The sequence below is a fragment of the Triticum urartu genome, chromosome 1 (genome assembly GCF_003073215.2).
Source record: "Triticum urartu cultivar G1812 chromosome 1, Tu2.1, whole genome shotgun sequence".
NCBI classification, from domain to species: Eukaryota; Viridiplantae; Streptophyta; class Magnoliopsida; order Poales; family Poaceae; genus Triticum; species Triticum urartu.
The window spans coordinates 94259225-94271083 of record NC_053022.1 but is presented as its reverse complement, the minus strand read 5'-3'; positions in this window follow the sequence as shown (position 1 = coordinate 94271083).

Sequence of the window (11859 nt, the reverse complement as noted above, 5' to 3'; positions counted from 1 at the left end):
AAACCTTAAGCGTGCGGACCCTACGGGTTCGAGAACAATGTAGACATGACCGAGACACGTCTCCGGTCAATAACCAATAGCGGAACCTGGATGCTCATATTGGCTCCCACATATTCTACGAAGATCTTTATCGGTCAGACCGCATAACAACATACGTTGTTCCCTTTGTCATCGGTATGTTACTTGCCCGAGATTCGATCGTCGGTATCTCAATACCTAGTTCAATCTCGTTACCGGCAAGTCTCTTTACTCGTTTCGTAATACATCATCTCGCAACTAACTCATTAGTTGCAATGCTTGCAAGGCTTATGTGATGTGCATTACCGAGAGGGCCCAGAGATACCCCTCCGACAATCAGAGTGACAAATCCTAATCTCGAAATACGCCAACCCAACATGTACCTTTGGAGACGCCTGTAGAGCTCCTTTATAATCACCCAGTTACGTTGTGACGTTTGGTAGCACACAAAGTGTTCCTCCGGCAAACGGGAGTTGCATAATCTCAAGTCATAGGAACATGTATAAGTCATGAAGAAAGCAATAGCAACATACTAAACGATCGGGTGCTAAGCTAATGGAATGGGTCATGTCAATCACATCATTCTCCTAATGATGTGATCCCGTTAATCAAATGACAACACATGTCTATGGTTAGGAAACATAACCATCTTTGATCAACGAGCTAGTCAAGTAGAGGCATACTAGTGACACTCTGTTTGTCTATGTATTCACACATGTATTATGTTTCCGGTTAATACAATTCTAGCATGAATAATAAACATTTATCATGATATAAGGAAATAAATAATAACTTTATTATTGCATATAGGGCATATTTCCTTTAGTCTCCCACTTGCACTAGAGTCAATAATCTAGTTCACATCGCCATGTGATCTAACATCAATAGTTCACATCTTTATGTGGTTAACACCCATAGTTCACATCGATATGTGACCAACAGCCAAAGGGTTTACTAGAGTCAGTAATCTAGTTCACATCGCTATGTGATTAATACCCAAAGAGTACTAAGGTGTGATCATGTTTTGTTTGTGAGAGAAGTTTAGTCAACGGGTCTGTCACATACAGATCTGTAAGTATTTTGCGAATTCTAAGTCTACAATGCTCTACATGGAGCTACTCTAGCTAATTGCTCCCACTTTCAATATGTATCCAGATTGATATTTTGAGTCATCTGAATTAGTGTCAAAACTTGCATCGACGTAACACTTTACGACGAACCTTTTGTCACCTCCATAATCGAGAAACATATCCTTATTCCACTAAGGATAATTTTGACCAATGTCCAGTGATCTACTCCTAGATCACTATTGTACTCCCTTGCTAAACTCAGGGCAGGGTATACAATAGGTCTGGTACACGGCATGGCATACTTTATAGAACCTATGGCTGAGGCATAGGGAATGCCTTTCATTCTCTCTCTATCTTCTGCCGTGGTCAAGTTTTGAGTCTTACTCAACTTCACACCTTTATAACACAGGCAAGAACTCCTTTGACTGTTCCATTTTGAACTACTTCAAAATCTTGTCAAGGTATGTACTCATTGAAAAACTTATCAAGCATCTTGATCTATCTCTATAGATCTTGATGCTCAATATGTAAGCAGCTTCACCGAGGTCTTTCTTTGAAAAACTTCTTTCAAACACTCCTTTATGCTTTGCCGAATAATTCTACATTATTTCCGATCAATAATATGTCATTCACATATACTTGTCAGAAATGTTGTAGTGCTCCCACTCACTTTCTTGTAAATACAGGCTTCACCACAAGTCTGTATAAAACTATATACTTTGATCATTTCATCAAAGCGCATATTCCAACTCCGAGATGCTTGCACCAGTCCACAGATGGATCGCTGGAGCTTGCATATTTTGGTAACACTTTTAGGATTGACAAAACCTTCTGGTTGCATCATATACAACTCTTCTTTAAGAAATCCATTAAGGAATGCAGCTTTGTTTATCCATTTGCCAGATTTCATAAAATGCGGCAATTGCTAACATGATTCAGACAGACTTAAGCATAGATACGAGTGAGAAACTCTCATCGTAGTCAACATCTTGAACTTGTCGAAAACCTTTTTGCGACAATTCTAGCTTTGTAGATAGTAACACTACTATCAGCGTTCGTCTTCCTCTTGAAGATCCATTTATTTTCAATTGCTTGCCGATCATCGGGCAAGTCAACCAAAGTCCATACTTTGTTTTCATACATGGATCCCATCTCAGATTTCATGGCTTCAAGCCATTTTGCGGAATCTGGGCTCACCATCGCTTCTTCATAGTTCGTAGGTTCATCATGATCTAGTAGCATGATTTTCAGGACAGGATTACCGTACCGCTCTGGTGCGGATCTCACTCTGGTTTACCTACGAGGTTCGGTAGTAACTTGATCTGAAGTTACATGATCATCATCATTAGCTTCCTCACTAATTGGTATAGTAGTCATAAGAACAGATTTATGTGATGAACTACTTTCCAATAAAGGAGCAGGTACAGTTACCTCAACAAGTTCTACTTTCCTCCCACTCACTTCTTTCGAGAGAAACTCCTTCTCTAGAAATGATCCATTCTTAGCAACGAATGTCTTGCCTTCGGATCTGTGATAGAAGGTGTACCCAACAGTCTCCTTTGGGTATCCTATGAAGACATATTTCTCCGATCTGGGTTTGAGCTTATCAGGATGAAACTTTTTCATATAAGCATCACAACCCCAAACTTTAAGAAACGACAACTTTGGTTTCTTGCCAAACCATAGTTCAGATTGTGTCGTCTCAACGGACTTAGATGGTGCCCCTTTTTAACGTGAATGCAGCTGTCTTTAATGCATAACCCCAAAAACGATAGTGGTAAATCGGTAAGAAACATCATAGATTGCACTATATCCAATAAAGTACGGTTATGACGTTCGGACACATCATTATGCTATGGTGTTCCAGGTGGCGTGAGTAGTGAAACTATTTCACATTGTTTTAACTGAAGGCCAAACTCGTAACTCACATATTTTACCTCTGCGATCATATCGTAGAAACTTTTATTTTCTTGTTACGATGATTCTCCACTTCACTCTGAAATTCTTTGAACTTTTCAAATATTTCAGACTTGTGTTTCATTAAGTAGATATACTCATATCTGCTCAAATCATCTGTGAAGATCAAAAAATAACGATACTTGTCGTGAGCCTTAACACTCATCGGACCGCATACATCAGTATGTATTATTTCCAATAAGTCAGTTGCTCGCTCCATTGTTTCGGAGAACGGAGTCTTAGTCATCTTGCCCATGAGGCATGGTTCGCAAGCATCAAGTGATTCATAATCAAGTGATTCCAAAAGTCCATCAGCATGGAGTTTCTTCATGCGTTTAACACCAATATGACCTAAACGGCAGTGCCACAAATAAGTTGCACTATCATTATTAACTTTGCATCTTTTGGCTTCAATATTATGAATATGTGTATCACTACGATTGAGATCCAATGAACCATTTTCATTGGGTGTGTAACCGTATAAGGTTTTATTCATGTAAACAGAACAACAATTGTTCTCCAACTTAAATGAATAACCGTATTGCAATAAACATGATCATATCATATTCATGCTCAACGCAAACACCAAATAACACTTATTTAGGTTCAACACTAATCCCGAAAGTATAGGGAGTGTGCGATGATGATCATATCAATCTTGGAACTACTTCCAACACATATCGTCACCTCACCCTTAACTAGTCTTTGTTCATTCTGCAACTCCCGATTCAAGTTACTAATCATAGTAACTGAACTAGTATCAAATACTGAGGGGTTGCTATAAAAACTAGTAAATTACACATCAATAACATGTATATCAAATATACTTATGTTCACTTTGCCATCCTTATTATCTGCCAAATACTTGGGGCAGTTCCACTTCCAGTGATCAGTTCCTTTGCAGTAGAAGCACTTAGTCTCAGGCTTAGGATCAGACTTGGGCTTCTTCACTTGAGTAGCAACTTGCTTGCCATTCTTCTTGAAGTTCCCCTTCTTCCCTTTGCCCTTTTCTTGAAACTAGTGGTCTTGTCAACCATCAACACTTGATGCTCTTTTTTGATTTCTACCTTCATCGATTTCATCATCATGAAAAGCTCGGGAGTCGTTTTCTTCATCCCTTGCATACTATAGTTCATCACGAAGTTCTACTAACTTGGTGATGGTGACTAGAGAATTCTGTCAATCACTATCTTATTTGGAAGATTAACTCCCACTTGATTCAAGCGATTGTAGTATCCAGACAATCTGAGCACATGCTCACTAGTTGAGCGATTCTCCTCCATCTTTTAGCTATAGAACTTGTTGGAAACTTCATATCTCTCAACTCGGGTATTTGCTTGAAATATTAACTTCAACTCCTGGAACATCTCATATGGTCCATGACGTTCAAAACGTCTTTGAAGTCCCGATTCTAAGCCGTTAAGCATGGTGCACTAAACTATCAAGTAGTCATCATATTGAGCTAGCCAAACGTTCATAACGTCTGCATCTGCTCCTGCAATAGGTCTGTCACCTAGCGGTGCATCAAGGACATAATTCTTCTATGCAGCAATGAGGATAAACCTCAGATCACGGATCCAATCCGCATCTTTGCTACTAACATCTTTCAACACAATTTTCTCTAGGAACATATCAAAATAAACACAGGGAAGCAACAACGCGAGCTATTGATCTACAACATGATTTGCAAAATACTACCAGGACTAAGTTCATGATAAATTTAAGTTCAGTTAATCATATTACTTAAGAACTCCCACTTAGAAAGACATCCCTCTAATCTTCTAAGTGATCACGTGATCCAAATCAACTAAACCATAACCGATCATCACGTGAAATGGAGTAGTTTCATTGGTGAACATCACTATGTTGATCATATCTACTATATGATTCACGCTCGACCTTTCGGTCTCCGTGTTCCGAGGCCATATCTGTATATGCTTGGCTCGTCAAGTATAACCTGAGTATTCCGCGTGTGCAACTGTTTTGCACCCGTTGTATTTGAACGTAGAGCCTATCACACCCGATCATCACGTGGTGTCTCAGCACGAAGAACTTTCACAACGGTGCATACTCAGGGAGAACACTTCTTGATAATTAGTGAGAGATCATCTTAAAATGCTACCGTCAATCAAAGCAAGATAAGATGCATAAAAGATAAACATCACATGCAATCAATATAAGTGATATGATATGGCCATCATCATCTTGTGCTTGTGATCTCCATCTTCGAAGCACCGTCATGATCACCATCGTCACCGGCATGACACCTTGATCACCATCGTAGTATCGTTGTCGTCTCGCCAATCTTATGCTTCCACGACTATCGCTACCGCTTAGTGATAAAGTAAAGCATTACAGCGCAATTGCATTGCATACAATAAAGCGACAACCATATGGCTCCTGCCAGTTGCAGATAACTCAGTTATAAAACATGATCATCTCATACAATAAAATTTAGCATCATGTCTTGACCATATCACATCACAACATGCCCTGCAAAAACAAGTTAGACGTCCTCTACTTTGTTGTTGCAAGTTTTACATGGCTGCTACGGGCTTAAGCAAGAACCAATCTTACCTACGCATCAAAACCACAACGATAGTTTGTCAAGTTGGTGATGTTTTAACCTTCGCAAGGATCGGGCGTAGCCACACTTGGTTCAACTAAAGTTGGAGAAACTGACACCCGCCAGCCACCTGTGTGCAAAGCACGTTGGTAGAACCAGTCTCGCGTAAGCGTACGCGTAATGTCGGTCCGGGCCGCTTCATCCAAGACTACTGCCGAACCAAAGTATGACATGCTGGTAAGCAGTATGACTTATATCGCCCACAGCTCACTTGTGTTCTACTCGTGCATATAACATCAACACATAAAACCTAGGCTCTGATGCCAATGTTGGGGAACGTAGTAATTTCAAAAAAATTCCTACGCACACGCAAGATCATGGTGATGCATAGCAACGAGAGGGGAGAGTGTTGTCTATAGACCAGAAGCGGAAGCGTTATAACAACGCGATTGATGTAGTCGTACGTCTTCACGGCCCGACCGATCAAGCACCGAAACTACGGCACCTCCGAGTTTTACAACGGCGTGGTGACGATCTTGATGTTCTACCGTCGCGGGGCTTCGCCTAAGCACCGCTACAATATTATCGAGAAGTATGGGGGAAGGGGGCACCGCACACGGCTAAGAAAACGATCACGAGGATCAACTTGTGTGTCTAGGGGTGCCCCCTACCCCCGTACATAAAGGAGCAAGGGGAGGAGGCCGGCCGGCCCTAGGGCACGCCAAGGAGGAGGAGTCCTCCTCCTAGTAGGAGTAGGACTCCCCTCTTTCCTACTCCTACTAGGAGGGGGAAAGGAAGGGGGAGAGGGAGAAGGAAAGGGGGGCGCCACCCCCCCTCTCCTAGTCCAATTTGGACCAGAGGGGGAGGGGGCGCGCGGCCCACCCTGGCCGCCCCTTTCTCTCTCCATTAGGGCCCATAAGGCCCATTACTTCTCCCGGGGGGTTCCGGTAACCCTCTGGCACTCCGGTTTTCTCTGAAATCACCCGGAACACTTCCGGTGTCCGAATATAGCCGTCCAATATATCAATCTTTATGTCTCGACCATTTCGAGACTCCTCGTCATGTCCCTGATCTCATCCGGGACTCCGAACTCCTTCGGTACATCAAAACTCATAAACTCATAATATAACTGTCATCGAAACCTTAAGCGTGCGGACCCTACGGGTTCGAGAACAATGTAGACATGACCGAGACACGTCTCCGGTCAATAACCAATAGCGGAACCTGGATGCTCATATTGGCTCCCACATATTCTACGAAGATCTTTATCGGTCAGACCGCATAACAACATACGTTGTTCCCTTTGTCATCGGTATGTTACTTGCCCGAGATTCGATCGTCGGTATCTCAATACCTAGTTCAATCTCGTTACCGGCAAGTCTCTTTACTCGTTTCGTAATACATCATCTCGCAACTAACTCATTAGTTGCAATGCTTGCAAGGCTTATGTGATGTGCATTACCGAGAGGGCCCAGAGATACCCCTCCGACAATCAGAGTGACAAATCCTAATCTCGAAATACGCCAACCCAACATGTACCTTTGGAGACGCCTGTAGAGCTCCTTTATAATCACCCAGTTACGTTGTGACGTTTGGTAGCACACAAAGTGTTCCTCCGGCAAACGGGAGTTGCATAATCTCATAGTCATAGGAACATGTATAAGTCATGAAGAAAGCAATAGCAACATACTAAACGATCGGGTGCTAAGCTAATGGAATGGGTCATGTCAATCACATCATTCTCCTAATGATGTGATCCCGTTAATCAAATGACAACACATGTCTATGGTTAGGAAACATAACCATCTTTGATCAACGAGCTAGTCAAGTAGAGGCATACTAGTGACACTCTGTTTGTCTATGTATTCACACATGTATTATGTTTCTGGTTAATACAATTCTAGCATGAATAATAAACATTTATCATGATATAAGGAAATAAATAATAACTTTATTATTGCCTCTGGGGAATATTTCATTCACCACCCCCACCTATTTATAGGGTGAAGGGGAAAGGGGGTCGGCCCCCTAGATGCATCTAGAGGGGGCGGCCAGGAGGGGGAGACTTGCCCCCCAAGCAGGTGGGAGGCGCCCCCTCTCTCTAGGGTTTTCAACCCTAGGCACCTTGGGCCCTTGGGGGTGGGGTGCACCAGCCCACTAGGGGGCTAGTTCCCACCTATATTCAGCCCACTAAGTCCTCTGGGGCAGGTGGCCCCACTCGGTCGACCCCGGACACCTTTCGGTGGTCCCGATACAATACCAATAACCCCCGAAACTGGACTTCCCATATATAAATCTTCACCTCCAAACCATTTCGGAACTCCTCGTGATGGCCGGGATCTCATCCGGGACTCTGAACAATCTTCTGTAACCACATACAATTTCCCATAACAACTCTAGCGTCACCGAAACTTAAGTGTGTAGACCCTACGGGTTCGGGAACCATGCAGACATGACCGAGACATCTCTCCGGCCAATAATCAACAGCGGGATCTAGATACCCATGTTGGCTCCCACATGTTCCATGATGATCTCATCGGATGAACCACGATTTTGGGGATTCAATTAATCCCGTATACAATTCCCTTTGTCCATCGGCATGTTACTTGCCCGAGATTCGATTGTCGGTATCCCCATACCTCGTTCAATCTCGTTACCGGCAAGTCTCTTTACTCGTTCCGTAACGCATGATCCCGTTGCCAACTCCTTAGTCACATTGAGCTCATTATGATGATGCATTACTGAGTGGGCCCAGAGATACCTCTCCGTCATACAGAGTGACAAATCCCAGTCTTGATTCGCGCCAACCCAACAGACACTTTCGGAGATACCTGTAGTGCACCTTTATAGTCACCTAGTTACGTTGTGACGTTTGATACACCCAAAGCACTCCTACGGTATCCGGGAGTTGCACAATCTCATGGTATAAGGAAATGATACTTGACATTAGAAAAGCTCTAGCAAACGAACTACACGATCTTGTGCTATGCTTAGGATTGGGTCTTGTCCATCACATCATTCTCCTAATGATGTGATCCCGTTATCAACGACATCCAATGTCCATGGTCAGGAAACCACAACCATCTATTGATCAACAAGCTAGTCAACTAGAGGCTCACTAGGGACATGTTGTGGTCTATGTATTCACACATGTATTACGGTTTCCGGTTAATAGAATTATAGCATGAACAATAGACAATTATCATGAACAAGGAAATATAAGAATAACCATTTTATTATTGCCTCTAGGGCATATTTCCAACATTACCACTATATTTTTGGGGTTATGCATTAGAGACAGCTGTATTCACGTTAAATAGGGCACCGTCTAAATCAGTTGATACGACACCGTATGAACTATGGTTTGGCAAGAAACCTAAGCTGTCATTTCTTAAAAGTTTGGGGTTGCGACACTTATGTCAAAAGGCTTCAGCCTGATAAGCTCGAACCCAAATTGGAGAAGTGCATCTTCATAGGATACCCTAAGGAAAAAACTAGTTACACCTTCTACCATAGATCTGGAGGCAAAATCTTTGTTGCCAAGAATGGAACCTTTCTAGAGAAGGAGTTTCTCTCGAAACAAGTGAGTGGGAGGAAAGTAGAAATTGATGAGGTAACTGTACCTTCTCTCAAATTGGAAAGTAGCACATCAGTGAAATCTGTTCCCATGATGCCTACACCAACTAGAGAGGAAGCTAATGATGATGATCATGAAACTTCGGATCAAGTTACTACTAGACCTTGTAGGTCGAACATAGCATGTTCCGCACCAGAGTGGTACGGTAACCCTGTTCTGGAAGTCATGTTACTAGACCATGACAAACCTACGAACTATGAAGAAGCGATGATGAGCCCAGATTCTGACAAATGGCTTGAGGCCATGAAATCTGAGATAGGATCCATGTATGAGAACAAAGTGTAGACTTTGGTGGACTTGCCCGATGATCGGCAAGCCATTGAGAATAAATGGATCTTCAAGAGGAAGACGGACGCTGATGGTAGTGTTACTATCTACAAAGCTCGACTTGTCGCAAAAGGTTTTCGACAAGTTCAAGGTGTTGACTACGATGAGATTTTCTCACTCGTAGTGATGCTTAAGTCTATCCGAATCATGTTAGCAATTGCCACATTTTGTGAAATCTAGCAAATGCATGTCAAAACTGCATTCCTTAATAGATTTCTTAAAGAAGAGTTGTATATGATGCAACCAAAAGGTTTTGTCAATCCTAAAGGTGCAAACAAAGTGTGCAAGCTCCAACGATCCATCTATGGACTGGTGCAAGCATCTCGGAGTTGGAATATGCACTTTGATGAGGTAATCAAAGCATATGGTTTTATACAGACTTACGGTGAAGCCTGTATTTACAATAAAGCGAGTGGGAGCTCTGTAGCATTTCTAATATTATATGTGGATGACATATTACTGATTGGAAATGATATAGAATTTCTAGGTAGCATAAAAGGATACTTGAATAATAATTTTTTCAATGAAAGACCTCGGTGAAGCTGCTTACATGTTGGGCATCAAGAACTATAGAGATAGATCAGAACGCTTGATAAATTTTTTCAATGAGTACATACCTTGACAAGATTTTGGAGTAGTTCAAAATGGAACAGTCAAAGAAGGAGTTCTTGACTTTGTTGCAAAGGTGTGAAGTTGAGTAAGACTCAAAACCCGACCACAGCAGAAAATAGAAAGAGAATGAAAGTCATTCCCTATGCCTCAGCCATAGGTTCTATAAAGTATGCTATGTTGTGTACTAGACCTATTGTGTACCTTGCCATGAGTTTGGCAAGTGGGTACGATAGTGATCCAGAAGTGGATCACTATACAATGGTCAAAGTTATCCTTAGTTACCTAAGAGGACTAAGGAAATATTTCTCAGTTATGGAGGTGATAAAGAGTTTGTCGTAAAGAGTTACGTCGATGCAGGCTTTTACACCGATCTAGATGACTCTAAGTCTCAATCTGGATACGTATTGAAAGTGTGAGCAATTAGCAAAGAGTAGCTCAATGCAGAGCATTGTAGACTTAAGAGAGTTGCAAAATACATATGGATCTGAATGTGGCAGACCCGTTGACTAAACTTCTCTCACAAGCAAAACATGATCACACCTTAGTGCTCTTTGGGTGTTAATCACATGGTGATGTGAACTAGATTATTGACTCTAGTAAACTCTTTGGGTGTTGGTCACATGGAGATGTGAACTATGGGTGTTAAACCACATGGCGATGTGAACTAGATTATTGACTCTAGTGCAAGTGGGAGACTGAAGGAAATATGCCCTAGAGGCAATAATAAAGTTGTTATTTTATATTTCCTTATATCATGATAAATGTTTATTATTCATGCTAGAATTGTATTAACCGGAAACTTCATACATGTGTGGATACATAGACAAAACACCGTGTCCCTAGTAAGCCTCTACTAGACTAGCTCGTTAATCAAAGATGATTAAGTTTTCTAATGTTTAATCAAAGACCCATCAGTTAGCTTAGCATGTTGATCGTTCAGTTTTATTGCTATTGCTTTCTTCATGTCAAATACATATTCCTTCGACTATGAGATTATGCAACTCCTAGATACCGGAGGAATACCTTATGTGCTATCAAACGTCACAACGTAACTGGGTGATGATAAAGATGCTCTATAGGTATCTTCAAAGGTGTTTGTTGGGTTGGCATATATCGATATTAGGATTTGTCACTCCGAGTATCGGGAAGGTATCTCTGGGCCCTCTCGGTAATGCACATCATGATAAGCCTTGCAAGCAATGTGACTAATGAGTTAGTTGCGGGATGATGCATTACAGAACGAGTAAAGAGACTTGCCGGTAACGAGATTGAACTAGGTATAAAGATACCGACGATCGAATCTCGGGCAAGTAACATACTGATGACAAAGGGAATAACATATGTTGTCATTACAGTATGACTGATAAAGATATTCGTAGAATATGTGGGAACCAATATGAGCATCTAGGTTCTGCTATTTGTTATTGACCGGAGAGGTGTCTCGGTCATGTCTACATAGTTCTCGAATCCGTAGGGTCCGCACGCTTAACGTTCGATGACGATTTTGTAGTATATGAGTTATGTGATTTGGTGACTGAATGTTGTTCGGATTCCCGGATGAGATCACAGACATGACGAGGAGTCTTGAAATGGTTGAGAGGTAAATATTCATATATAGGACGATAGTATTTGGACACCGGAAGTGTTCCGGGGGTACCGGTTACGTATCGGCC